Source organism: Scylla paramamosain, chromosome 21, assembly GCF_035594125.1.
Source record: "Scylla paramamosain isolate STU-SP2022 chromosome 21, ASM3559412v1, whole genome shotgun sequence".
Lineage (NCBI taxonomy): Eukaryota > Metazoa > Arthropoda > Malacostraca > Decapoda > Portunidae > Scylla > Scylla paramamosain.
In genome coordinates, this window is record NC_087171.1 from 14,780,819 (window position 1) to 14,793,500 (window position 12,682).

At 41.5% G+C, this 12,682-nt stretch overlaps 1 protein-coding gene across 1 annotated transcript in view; it reads left to right on the plus strand.

Moving 5' to 3' along the window:
• LOC135111287 (uncharacterized) overlaps window positions 1-12,682 on the plus strand; it is a 262,066-nt gene that overhangs the window by 246,677 nt on the left and 2,707 nt on the right. The window lies entirely within an intron of this gene.

Genomic DNA, 12,682 nt, shown 5'->3' on the forward strand with positions numbered 1-12,682 from the left:
ATAGACACACGGATCCTAATCTAATATGAGCTGAGGCAGACCAGACCACAACAAAAAAAAGGCGTCTCTCCTGGAATGATTATCTGACCACATTATTGAGGAACCAACAGATGAAGATATTACTACGGTGCGTGTATTGATTCATGGGACGCTTTGTATATGTGAAAAGAGAGAGAGAGAGAGAGAGAGAGAGAGAGAGAGAGAGAGAGAGAGAGAGAGATTTTTTTTCAGTATTGCCTTTCCTCTCCTTCCCTTCTCACATCCATTCCAACCCTTCTCTTCTTATTTCTCTTCTAATTGCCCACATACATCCACATACTTTCTCTTCCTTCATTTCGCTTCTTTATTCAGCATTTCTTCCGTACTCTCTCCTTTACCCTTCCCATTTCCTTTTCTATTTCCCCTTCACCTCTTTACCTTCCCTCTTTTCATTCCTTTTGGCCCGTATTCTGAGACATTTCGGGTTTTCATCAGGGCTACTTTTCAAAGGCTACAGAGATAATTAGTTAGGTTCTTATGATTATTTTTCTCAATGGTAGGACAGAACCAATGTTGAATTATCACTGCAGTCGCGAAAATAGCCTAGGGAAGTTTCACTATAAGATACAAAAAAGAACGTTAAGATGTAAGAACCGTTGTCTCACTTCTTCCAGCATCCCTCGGACACCTTTCTCAGCTTTCGTAACAGGAATATACTTTCACGCTCGTTAATACGTGTCTTGCGGTCAAAAGAATTTAGGAAGGAGCGAAAGCTGTGTTCTGGTTGGTTTTTTCCCTAATAATACTTGGAGTCTGAGTTTTTGGTGTGCTTTTCCAGGAAGTTTAACACTCCACTGATAATTTTCGGCCTCAGAAGGTAGAGAAGTAGAGGAAAGAAAAAGATAATGGCTCCCTACTCTTGAACACGCTGAGATATACCACTAGTAAGACCAGAGATTTGTCTTGTTCCTTTACGCGTATCTTCTCTTACTAGTTTCCATTCCTCCAAACCGTGCTCCAGATCTCCTCTTTCCCCTCCTCCACTTCCTCCTCCTTTCCCTGTTCCTCGTTTAGCTCCTCCTCATGCTCCCGACGAAAAATCTCAAGCTGGTCGGAGGCTTCACTTGATTTATTCCTCCTACAAATTATCCTCGGGAGCCCCTGATCGCCGGGTAGTCGCGCCCCTCATCCCGACAGATCTCCGCGGAAGTGCCCTACTCGTAGACTGAGTAAAGGCAACTTGGCGGGGTCTTCTGCTGCTGCTGCCATTCTCCGAAACACTCGTGCCCCTCTGCTCCATTACTTTCAAAACTCTCTTGTTGAATTTACACTGGTTTTTAAGGGTGTTTCTATGGTTCAAGGGACATGTTAACAAATCTTCTACATCACTAAGTAAGGAACATAGCCCAATTACCAGATGATTTTTTTTTTCATTTTATTTTTTTTTAACTAAGGTCAGTACCTGTAAAAAAATCAAATTGTGTTTTCTTAATGTCTTAGTTTTTAAGAAAAAAGGCTAAATGTGGATATTATCTACGCACCACTCCTAAGAACATTTTTTTTTTACATATGTGCAATAGTTCTTTAACAGGAGAAAAACTTTTTGAAGTCCAGTTAATTATCTCTATGGCCTTTGAAAATAGTCGTGATCTAGAGAGCAAAGCGTTTCTGAATAAGTGCCTTAGAGCGCATCAGCGAGGAGTTACAGAACCATGCAGCCGCTCCATTCAGGCGGCGTAACGCTATTCCTCGCTGCTCAGTGACTCGCGGAGGCGTGATGTTATTTGTTGGAGTGATAATGGTGGGGAGCGATAGCGAAGGGTGGATGGTGGTGGTATAATAGTAGTAGGAGCAGTAGTAATAGTCGCGATAGAAGTAGTAATAGTAGTAGTAGTAGTAGTAGTAGTAGTAATAGCAACAGCAGCAGCAGCAGCAGCAGCAAAAGCAGCAGCAGCACCACCACCACCACCAACACCACCACCACCACCAGCATCACCACCACAAGCACCACCACGATAACCAGATGTAGCAGCAACGGTAATAAATGGTAACACAGCGGAAGCTCGTCCTTGCCACTGCCACAACCCGCGGCCCCGTTCCACCCCACAGCCTCCATTACAGTCAAACTACATAACCTTTACGATAATACATAATACGAGCACTGGAGATTTAATTGTAAAATCGTGTACTCTGAATAAAATTTTGTTTGTACTTTTAAAATCCTCCATTGTACTTCGCCCTCGCAGGCAGTTTGGCCTGTACTGCTGCTGCTGCTGCTGCTGCAGCGGGACAAAATATCGTACAGCCAAGGCTTCATTTTCATCCCGACATGGTCCCTTTACCAAAATTTGGCCTCGGTTTTTTTTTTTTTTTCCGTTGTCGGAACAAATGCATTTCAAATTTCAGGCAAATTCGCGTTAGGTCAGAAATCGAGAAAATATAAAATTAAGAGAAAATACAAAAGCATGGCCAGTATATTAAAATTTATGCAGAAGAGAAAAATACCCTTATGAGGTATATATATATATATATATATATATATATATATATATATATATATATATATATATATATATATATATATATATATATATATATATATATATATATATATATATATATATATATATATATATATAGATAGATAGATACACACACACACACACACACACACACACACACACACACACACACACACACACACACTTGCGTCAACAAGACCTGTGTTGCACACTCGGGGTCTGGTCCAGTGGGGAATGAGTGGTGGTCTTAACACAATTAACAGGTAATTCTTTTATATTATATTGATTTATTCACCTATTCATTCAATGTTTGTATTTTACTTTATTTTTAATAGCAGAAAAAATAGTGATTCGTTTCCAGTGTAGACTAAAATACTGTGATAACTGATAACAGACACTAAATATTGATAACTTAGAGAGGGCTGTCACTTTTCTTCTTTTTTCCCTATTCACTAAGAACTGTATTATTCAGAGACAAGTAAATTAACTAAAATTATGAACGTAAGCACCTTGATATTAATTCTTTACAATGGCGAGGTGTGCGACGCGATAAGATTGACGGCTGTGAGTGAGTAGTAAAAACACAATGACTGGAAAGAAAGTCGTCTTGAAAAATACCTTTGAAAAAATTTGAAAAATCCCCAAATAAATTTCCTCCAAATACAACATGTTCCCCTTTGATTTTGACTTAAGCATCGCCTACAGTTGGCCCTGCAGTCATGGGAGCTAAGGAGACGCAGAGGTCCTTGTAGTGCCGGAGCAGTGGGCGTGGCAGCAGAAGTATTTGGGGTGATGGGATTCCCTGCACTTTAGTTCCGATGCCAGGGTGGTGCAGCAGGGTACGCGGTGCTGCTGACTCGCCTCGGCATGGTCCGTGTTACCCGTGAAATGCTGGACGTTACAATTACTATCATGATGCCTTTATCTGACTGTTTTCATTCGAATTAACTGCAATGAACTATACTTGACTCATCCGCTGTGAAGATGTAGTGGAATACAAAGATAAATGAATAGATAGTTAGATAGATAGATCGGTGGATAGATAGATAAAGAGTTTGGACTGAACTACAAAATAAGGGTACACGTTAAAATTTGTTAATCATGAATCAGGGAAATTTTCGAAATACTTTTTGTGGAACATGATAGTGTTAATTGCTTTCCCGGCGCCACACACACACACACACACACACACACACACACACACACACACACACACACACACACACACACGCAAAAAGACACTTTCCACGCCTCCATCTTATCACTTCTTGCTAATCTTTCCCACAACTCCCTTTGCCCTTCTCCTTCCCTCACCGCCACTTGTTTCCACGCCACAAACACACAATTACTGCACCACGCCATTGCCAATGCCTTCATCATACGCGCAAACACACGCCCTTCACATGCCAATAATATAAGCATCACAACCGCTACCGATACCAGCAACAACGCTGTTACTTTTTTTTTTTTTTCTCACTAAATCCCCGCTATTCAGTTTTACCATATTGGATGCCAGAGTATAATATCGGTCGGTGGCTCGGCTCTGGTATATCAGCTCCCGTAGACGAGGGTGCAATGCCAAGGGTGTACTTTATTATATCTTTTAATCGTTCCATAACTACGTAGAGGGTTAAAGCTCCCCTCCTTTGCGAGCCGTGCGTAATATTTCAGGTGGTGTGGTGGAGGACAGGGGGATATGATGGTAAGGTAGCGTCTGGGATTTGCGTAGCTAGATACACGTGTGCCGTAAGATCCCGCGGTAAATTTCCCTTGCGAATATCACACTCACTTGATTTTTCCCGTAGAACAGTTCCCCGCAGTAGTTGGTTAGGTTAGGTTGACTCACGAAGACAGAATAGAGTTAATGTCAGGTTAAGATTCGTAGTGAAAACATTCTTAAGGAACGAATAACTCTGCACTGTGTATTAGATAATGCATGTGAGAGTACGTAGACTTGAACAAGATCAATAACAAGACTGATGCAACCATGTGTGGCAAGTCCTGAGGGTATTGCGGATCATTATACTGGAAAGACATCTACTGAGTCTTGACAAATCTTTAACCAGGGAAAACAGGACAAGTTCTCGAGTAGACACACATGAATGGGAACAGATTTCATTCAGACAAGGGAAAATTGATACGTTTATTAAAAAAGAGCCAAAGAAACACATGAATGGGAGAACTTTTCATTCAGACAAGAGAAAATTGGTGCGTCTGTTGAAATAGAACCAGAGGCTGAATTGTTTTTTAACAGCATCACAAAGACTCATATTATCGAGTGTTTTCGTGTATTTCAACAACGTCTAACACACACGAGTGAAAATTACTGAATTTCAGGAAGATTTTTACGATTCTGTTTAATTTTACGAGAGTTCTGCTTCGTCACTGAAGAAAATACCCCTTGAAACCCGACAAATCAAATCTGTGGCGCTTGAAAATTGTCCTTGGGAAAATCCGAAGCGTTTATGAATACGAACCAAACTGGTGGGCACGTATGGCCGGACCCTTGCCACACCTCACTCTCAGGGGGATGATGCTGCGACTACTGGGCTGGGAAAAAAAAAAAAAACTTTCTTCTTATCCCTCAAATAAAGTAGACCCTCTGAAGTCTCTCGTAATTGCCTGTCCATAAAATCTTGCGGGCAAATGGAACTTCATCGCGTCACCACCACCAGTGAGTGCGTCAGCTGTTGTAAGCCCTTGCTTGGGTTCTCGCGGCCCTTGCTGACCTCGCCCTGATCACTGCGTAACCTTTTCAGTCCATCGACGGGGTTGTCACTGCCTCTCAGTACCACTCAGTGTTTCTGAGCGCCAGTCAGTGCCTCTCAGTGCCACTGTAACACCACTATAGCTAACATGGAGTTTAGTGTGAAAGAAAATACTCAAATCCGTATGACCGTCGTTTGAAAAAGTAAATAAGCGACAGAAACAATAATTCCTGGTGGCTTAGAATTATAATAGCATATGTAACAATTGTAACCACTGGATTTATGTTACGACAATACTGCGTAAGTAAATTTTTTTTTCTTTACTAACATCTCACCATCAAATCAAAATGTTTTCCGTGTGTTAGTGTAAACAGATAGTGCCTTCATTCATGTTATCTTTAGCTTTATATCAAATCTGCATTTTTATAAATTCCATCTTTCACTAATCTCGTTGTTACCTTGAAAATAAAGAAGGCGATGTTTGTAAAGACTATGCATCACCTTTACTAACCCAATTATGAAATATGATTATGTATGCAAAATGTGTTATCACGCTAAGTTAAAGACCAAACAGTAACGAAGGAGTGAGAAAAGACGAGGTTGGAGGAGCGTGAATGAGGAGCAGTGGATAAGGAGGAGAGTATAGAGTAGAGTGAGGAAAAGAAGAGTGGAGGACAGGGACTTAACACAGGTTGATAGCATACCTGTCACGTGAGGGGAAGAATTACAGGGAGTCGAGTACCACAGACGTCGATCTTTGCCAGGAGGATCGTAGCACTAGATTTCTTAAACCATTAGTCAGAGGAGAGACAGAAGCTTTGCCGAGAGACAGAAAGATTCCGCTACTTGTGTAATAAGCAAATAGGCAACAGTCACACGCAGAAAGAAATTTTCTGCTTAAATTTATTGATGATGCGTGATAAATGAAGTCTTGCATCACTTCTTGACGCATATATAAGTGGTTTATAAAACGTGTTTTGACAAGATTGTGATTCATTTTTCTACAATTTTTTTTTAAGATTTATTTATTTATTTTTATTTATTTATTTTTTTTTTATTTTATTTTTTTTTTGCTTTTGCTTCGTAAGTGTATGAGCGTGCGAATAAGTCAGGTGATTAGCTAGTGTGTTTTTGACAGCACTGTAAGCCTCTTTGGCTCTCTGCGCATGAATGCAAAACCAATAAAGACTCGTTGTGGTGTTTGCAAGCGACCTCGTTGTGATCAATCTAGTCAGCGATTTCCCTCCACACCTCAGCTAGTAAAAACAATAGCAAATACCCATTCTCTTTTACCTCTCCATGTTGGTATCGCAATGGACAGTATTCCCGCCAGTTTCAGGAGTGTGTGGGCGTTCGTTTGCTGTACCCACTCGCTTTTTGTCACCGTGGGCGGCGCTAGTAATTGGTGTTCCACTCGACAACGTTCCCTACGCCTTCCCCACCGCCCTCCCACCACCAGCCCTTTCCTTCCCCCCCTCCTCCCGCCCACCATCACCCCTTCCCTTCCCCTACTCCTACTCATCGCCACAACTGTGCACTTCGAAATTTTTCCGTATCAGTTTCATCCAAAAGGAATGAGTAACCATTAAAACTAAGGGAAATACTGACCTTAGTTATGTATTTAACCTTTGCATTTCTGTCACGCGGCTGAGTGTGAGTCAAAGGAAATAATTGATGAGCAGCGGAAAGGTGGTGGCCATGTCGCCCCTGCTCGGGTCATGAGGCAGAATAAGTCTTGTAGAAACAGAGGTAATAGAAATTAAAGGAGACCACATTATAATATATGCATAATGGACCCCAGTGTAATAATCCCTTGAGATGCAGAGATGAAGGAAATAAAAGTAAATCACATATACATTCACACTACAGTGGAACGCGACCTAATAAATTTTTAGAGACAGAGGTGAAAAAAAAAATTAACAGGAAGATGATCCAATAAATGCTTTAGAAAATATGAAAGAAGTTAAAGGTAATCAGTAACACTACATGTATAAAGTAGTACAATGTAAGCCCAGACAGATGCGAGGTGGAGGCGACGATCACAGTAATTTGGTTTGGCTTGTCTTGTTCTCGTGGTCGTCTCTTGCGATCACAGAGACTGACAGAGGAGTGTGTTACAAGGAGAACTGAATCAGTCTCGGGTGTGTCGTGGGTATTATGTGATATACTTCAAATACGTATAGAAGGTTTTTTAATGTGGAGGGTCAGGAATGTCCAGTGTCCCCCCGTGGCCTTTAATCCTCAGTGGCGATGCTTCGCTTCCTTTGTCACGCTGTTGCAGGAACTGCAACGCGTGAATATCACTAACACCTCAGGCCGTTGAGTCCAGGCCAGAGCAACTGATGACCGGGGTGAATCGGCGCTGATCTCCTCACCGGGCTGTGTTTACCCGAGTCTCTCGGAGTCCATCTGCACAGGGATCCGCCGGGTGTGCCTGCACGACGGCGGCATTGGTGCGGGGGTCACGTGAAAACGTACTTGACACAGACTTATTAATCGAGTCAACAAAGATTCCGTGCATGATTTATCAAGGACCAAACAGCACGAAGCGCCATGCAAACAGTGAAGAATTACGCGGCGGAAGGCAGAGTTGTACCTCGCTTCGTGCCATCAATAACTTTGATCATACATACACTGCCAGAGCCCCTTTAAGACTTTAATGGCCTTGAAACTTTCAGGATTATTGCACACATCGCTTGTAAATCCATTAATTTGTGATGTTTGTACCCTACGTCACAGCGGAGGCAAGATAACATGCACTTAGGAACCAGCAACACGATAACGCACTTGGTTGTCTGGAGGAGCCGACACACAACTACAGCCAAACTCCAGTAGTTGTCTCGCTAACTTCCCCAGCTGCCCGGAACATCCCTTCTCTCTCCGTGCTTACAGTTCCTATTGATCTTCCGTTACCGTCACTTTTCTGTATACTAGTGCTCTGCCTGCCGCCTCACAATAAAACTCATACTCTTTACACAATGACATCATGACAATGGAAAAACACTTACCTTATCTCACCTCACGTCACCTCACCTTAGCTTACTGAACCTTACCTTACCTTGACTTCCCTTAACTCGCCTTACCTTACCTCACCGGAATACCACTTTGGCGACCCTGGGACCATGAAGAGCCATTCACTCCTAGCCGCCTAACCGTGTAGTCTTGGTCTCCATATTACAGGAAGGATAGAGGACTGTTAGAATCGGAACAAAGGAGAATATATATATATATATATATATATATATATATATATATATATATATATATATATATATATATATATATATATATATATATATATATATATATGGGATGAAAAAATATACCTTACGAAAGGAGATCGAAACTTTTAAATTTACATTTCTTAGAGAGGCGTAGATTAAGAGGGAATCTGATAGAGGCCTTTAAATGGTAAAGCGGGCAAAACAGGAGTGAAATAAGTAAAATTCTCAGGGGCAGTAATTAGGATATGACAAGAAATAATGGGTACAAGCTTGATAAAGTTGGATTTTAAAAAGAGATTAAGAATTGGTTCTCAAATAGTGGTAGATGAAAGGAACAGCCTCAGTAATCAAGTCGTTATTATTGAGTCATTAGGAAGGTTACATAGATTCATAGATGAGGATGACAGGTGGTAGTAGGCAGCTATGTTTCGTGGTGGGACTGCCACGTGTAGAACTGAAGGCTTCTTACAGCTCCCCTTACTTTCTTATGTTACGTTCTTAAACCCCTGCCCACCATCACCACCGAACTACCTGTATCATATGTTTGAGAAACGTACCCGTTAAAACTTTGACATCGCTGAATCAAGTAGTAGTAGTAGAAGTAGTAGTACTAGTAGTAGTAGTAGTAGTAGTAGTAGTAGTAGTATCATCACAATTGCCATGTTCTCCCATCACACATTAAATTAAGCACGGTAGCGAGATTTTGTGTAGGACGGAACACAAAGGACAAAAACAAAAAAACTAAGAACTCTGCCGTAACTTCCTAATAATAAGGACGTCTTAATCTGCTCAGCGCACGTAATGGTCTTAGTGATAATTCTCCAATAGTTGCTCTCGACTTCCCTCCGTGCGTTTGGTTGGCTGCTTCCCTCCCTCTCTCTCCCTCTCCTACTGACTTCCTCTCCTCCCTTCTTACTATCCTTGCTTCTGCTGTCTTCCTGCTTCCCTTCCCTCGATACGAACATCACACTGAGTCAGGGGGATTATGTTATCTCCTTCGTTCAAGTAGAATTCAGCGAGATTGGGTACAAGTCGACTGTAAAAGAAAACGCTGCACTGAATAGGGGTGACTTACTTAGATTACTACACCGAGCTGGCACCCTATGTTGAAGTAGAATTCAGCAAGACTATGTAGAAGTCGACTATAAAAGAAAACGTTTCGCTGAATAGGGGTAACTTCCTTAGATCTGAAGTAGACTTGTGCATTTTAACACGAACAAAAGCAAATTAGGGTTGCCTTTTTAATGTAGCTGTTTAGACTCAGGAAAATCAAGGATTCGCAAATGGTGGAGTTTTTTTTTTCTCTGTGGGAGAACGTGAATACTTCCGTGGAGAGTGGAGATAGTAACGGCTATCGCTTTGTTTCCTCATCAGAGCTCCTTTTACAAGAGACCTTAGGAGAAAGAATAAAGCTGGAAACGACCACAGTATATATACGAATAAGGTTGAAAGCATGAGAAGACGAGGATAAAGAATAAAGCTGAATTTATGTGGCAACAATCACCATTGATCACCAGCCAGAAATAGAGAATGACCAGCTGAGTGCCAGGAAGCTTTGCACTTTGGACCTTGCAGAACAGAGAACCCAAATGATGATAAATTACACATAATACAGGCGTGGAAACTACACTTTAAATTTGTCAGTGGGTATACACTCGGTTTCACATTAAATGAACCTGTCTCATACCCACAATTCGTTCTTAATACTGAGGACCATATTCTGAAACACTTCTGGCCCCACCACGATTACCTTCCAAAGGCTCTGATTGAAGGGACATGTTTTAATGCGTATGGTTTCAGTGACAAATCAACAAGATGTCTACATTATTAACAGGAGAAGCCTTTGAAAATAGTCGTAATGAGAAAGCAAAGCGTCTCTGAATGCGGGCCATGAGAAAGCAAAACGTTTCTCGTTTCTGAATACATGCTTGAGTGCGGCACCAGTATTTGCTCAACTCCCACAAGTGACAAAGGTTGGGGCTCATTCATCATGCAACCACATATCAGTCACGGTGCACGCGATTTATTTTTAGTTACATGACTATTGATCGTGGGACGCGCTATCGAGCACTATGCACAGGGCCACACACTGTATTACCACGGTCAGGGGTCGAGGAAGATAACTACACTCCCTTCCTTTGTGTTTAGAACTTTCCCTCCAATCATAAGTCCTCTGATATGCTTAGAATCTATCAATTATCCGGTTTTCTAAAATTATCAGCAAATCAGAAGGAGTCAAGATCAAGAAAAACGCAAAATACAATGGAAATGCAGCAGGTTACTAGAATTTTAACCACAAGTGTACCAGAGAGCTCAACTGCACTGGACAGGATATGAGCGTACAAGTGAATGCAAGTTAATTTCAAACAACGTTAGATTTTAAAGTCTTAACTATGCTGTAGACTCAACACGTAAGGGGAAGATAGGATGATCAAATATAAAGATCATGAATCCACTGAAACAAGACATGCAGATTTAAAAGACGGAGTAAGTAACATGCGATCCGTTATGGTGACATATGGCGGGAGGAACCGAAAGGGAGAAAGAAACACTTCACTACAGTTACAGAATGTGCGAAGAAAAAAGTTATAAAAGAAGAGAAAACAAGGAGGTAGAACTAGGGAAGTGGGGATAACCTCATTATTTGCGAACCAGTTACCAAGACAGACAACAGGAAGACACGGAATCTGTGTTTGAGCTTTTACGGATAATGGACACCTCGTGAACTCCACTCTTGTCTGCTCTCCATTTACCTTGGCACGATATTATGGGAAATAAATGCCTTGGGTGACACCTAAAGGAGTAGCAATGATTATTTGATTATGTAACTCTGTTGTAGTAGTAGTAGCAGCAGCAGTAGCGGAATGAGGAAAAGGAAAAATAAAAGGAAGAGGAAAGAGACGGTGAAAGAAAAGAAAAAAAAAAACAGGAGATTGAGGAAGAAAGACGAAATGACAACTGAAAATAAAGGGAGAAACTGTCATCACATCCTTACGTGATGGAAGGAGAAGACTTGGCCTGGCTTGAGGATTCAGGAAGAAGACTCAGGCCGCAAGAAGAAGGAACCTGAGCAGTGCTATCTGAGAGAACAGACGTGACGGTGCGGAGAACGAAGGGGGCGAGGAAAGGAGGGAAGGGAAGAAAAGAAACAGGATGGAATGGAAGGAATACACACATGGAAGAAAGGATCAGAGAGAGAGAGAGAGAGAGAGAGAGAGAGAGGGAGAGAGAGAGAGAGAGAGTCACACATACGTATAATACAGGATTTAAAAATTTTTAAGTCAAAATAATGAGGTCGTTTTTTAACCAGTATCATTATCAACGTCATTATCTCCGACACCAGCCCAGCCCGAGGAGAGAGAGAGAGAGAGAGAGAGAGAGAGAGAGAGAGAGAGATAGGGTCGCAGCGGCCTAACTTGTGTAAGCGAGCTCGAATTATTTAAGTTTACCATGGTGGAAAAGACGTCAACAACGGAGAGAGTAAAAAAAAAAAGTAAAGTGAAGATGAAAAAAAAAATCATATTAGTGACCTCGACTAACTTTCTCCATCACAGGCCGTTTTTATCCCCTCCCCAAGCAAGACGACCAGCGTGGGCGAGGGTGACGGAGGTGATGGGGTTGGAGGCGCTAGGGAAAAGAAAGAGTTTATATCTAATGTAAAGAAGAAAAAAAGTACGTTATGTACCTGAATTGCGTGAGAGAGAGAGAGAGAGAGAGAGAGAGAGAGAGAGAGAGAGAGAGAGAGAGAGAGAGAGAGAGAGAGCTGACAGCAATGACAAAAGGAGAAGAATGAGAAGAAAGTGCCGAAACAAAAGCTAGGGAGGACAGATTAAGAGATTATAGTAAAGAGGAGGAAGGAAAACAGACAGAAAAGATAAAGGGGGAAAGAAAGAGAAGAAAAGTAATAACAGAGAATCAGTTGGAGCGCTTTTGAAGTACGGAATTTTAATCAAATGAGATTGATGACGCTGGAAATGCAAGAAAAAGAAGCGACCGGCGCCGGTAATAAAAAAAAGAAATCTATTTGACAATGATTTAATCTACACGGTGACTGTGAGATCAGATTCGGAGCGGTAAATGGATCCAAAGTGAGAAGGAAAAGTGACGAGTATGGTGATGGTGGTGGTGGTGGTGCTGCTGCCAGACCTTGGGACAGTAATTTCAAAAACGTTTCGTCATTTTATCGCAACTACTTTTAACAGCCTCGAGTAGAAGTTATGAATTTTGGTTTTTAAGGATGTTTTCAGTA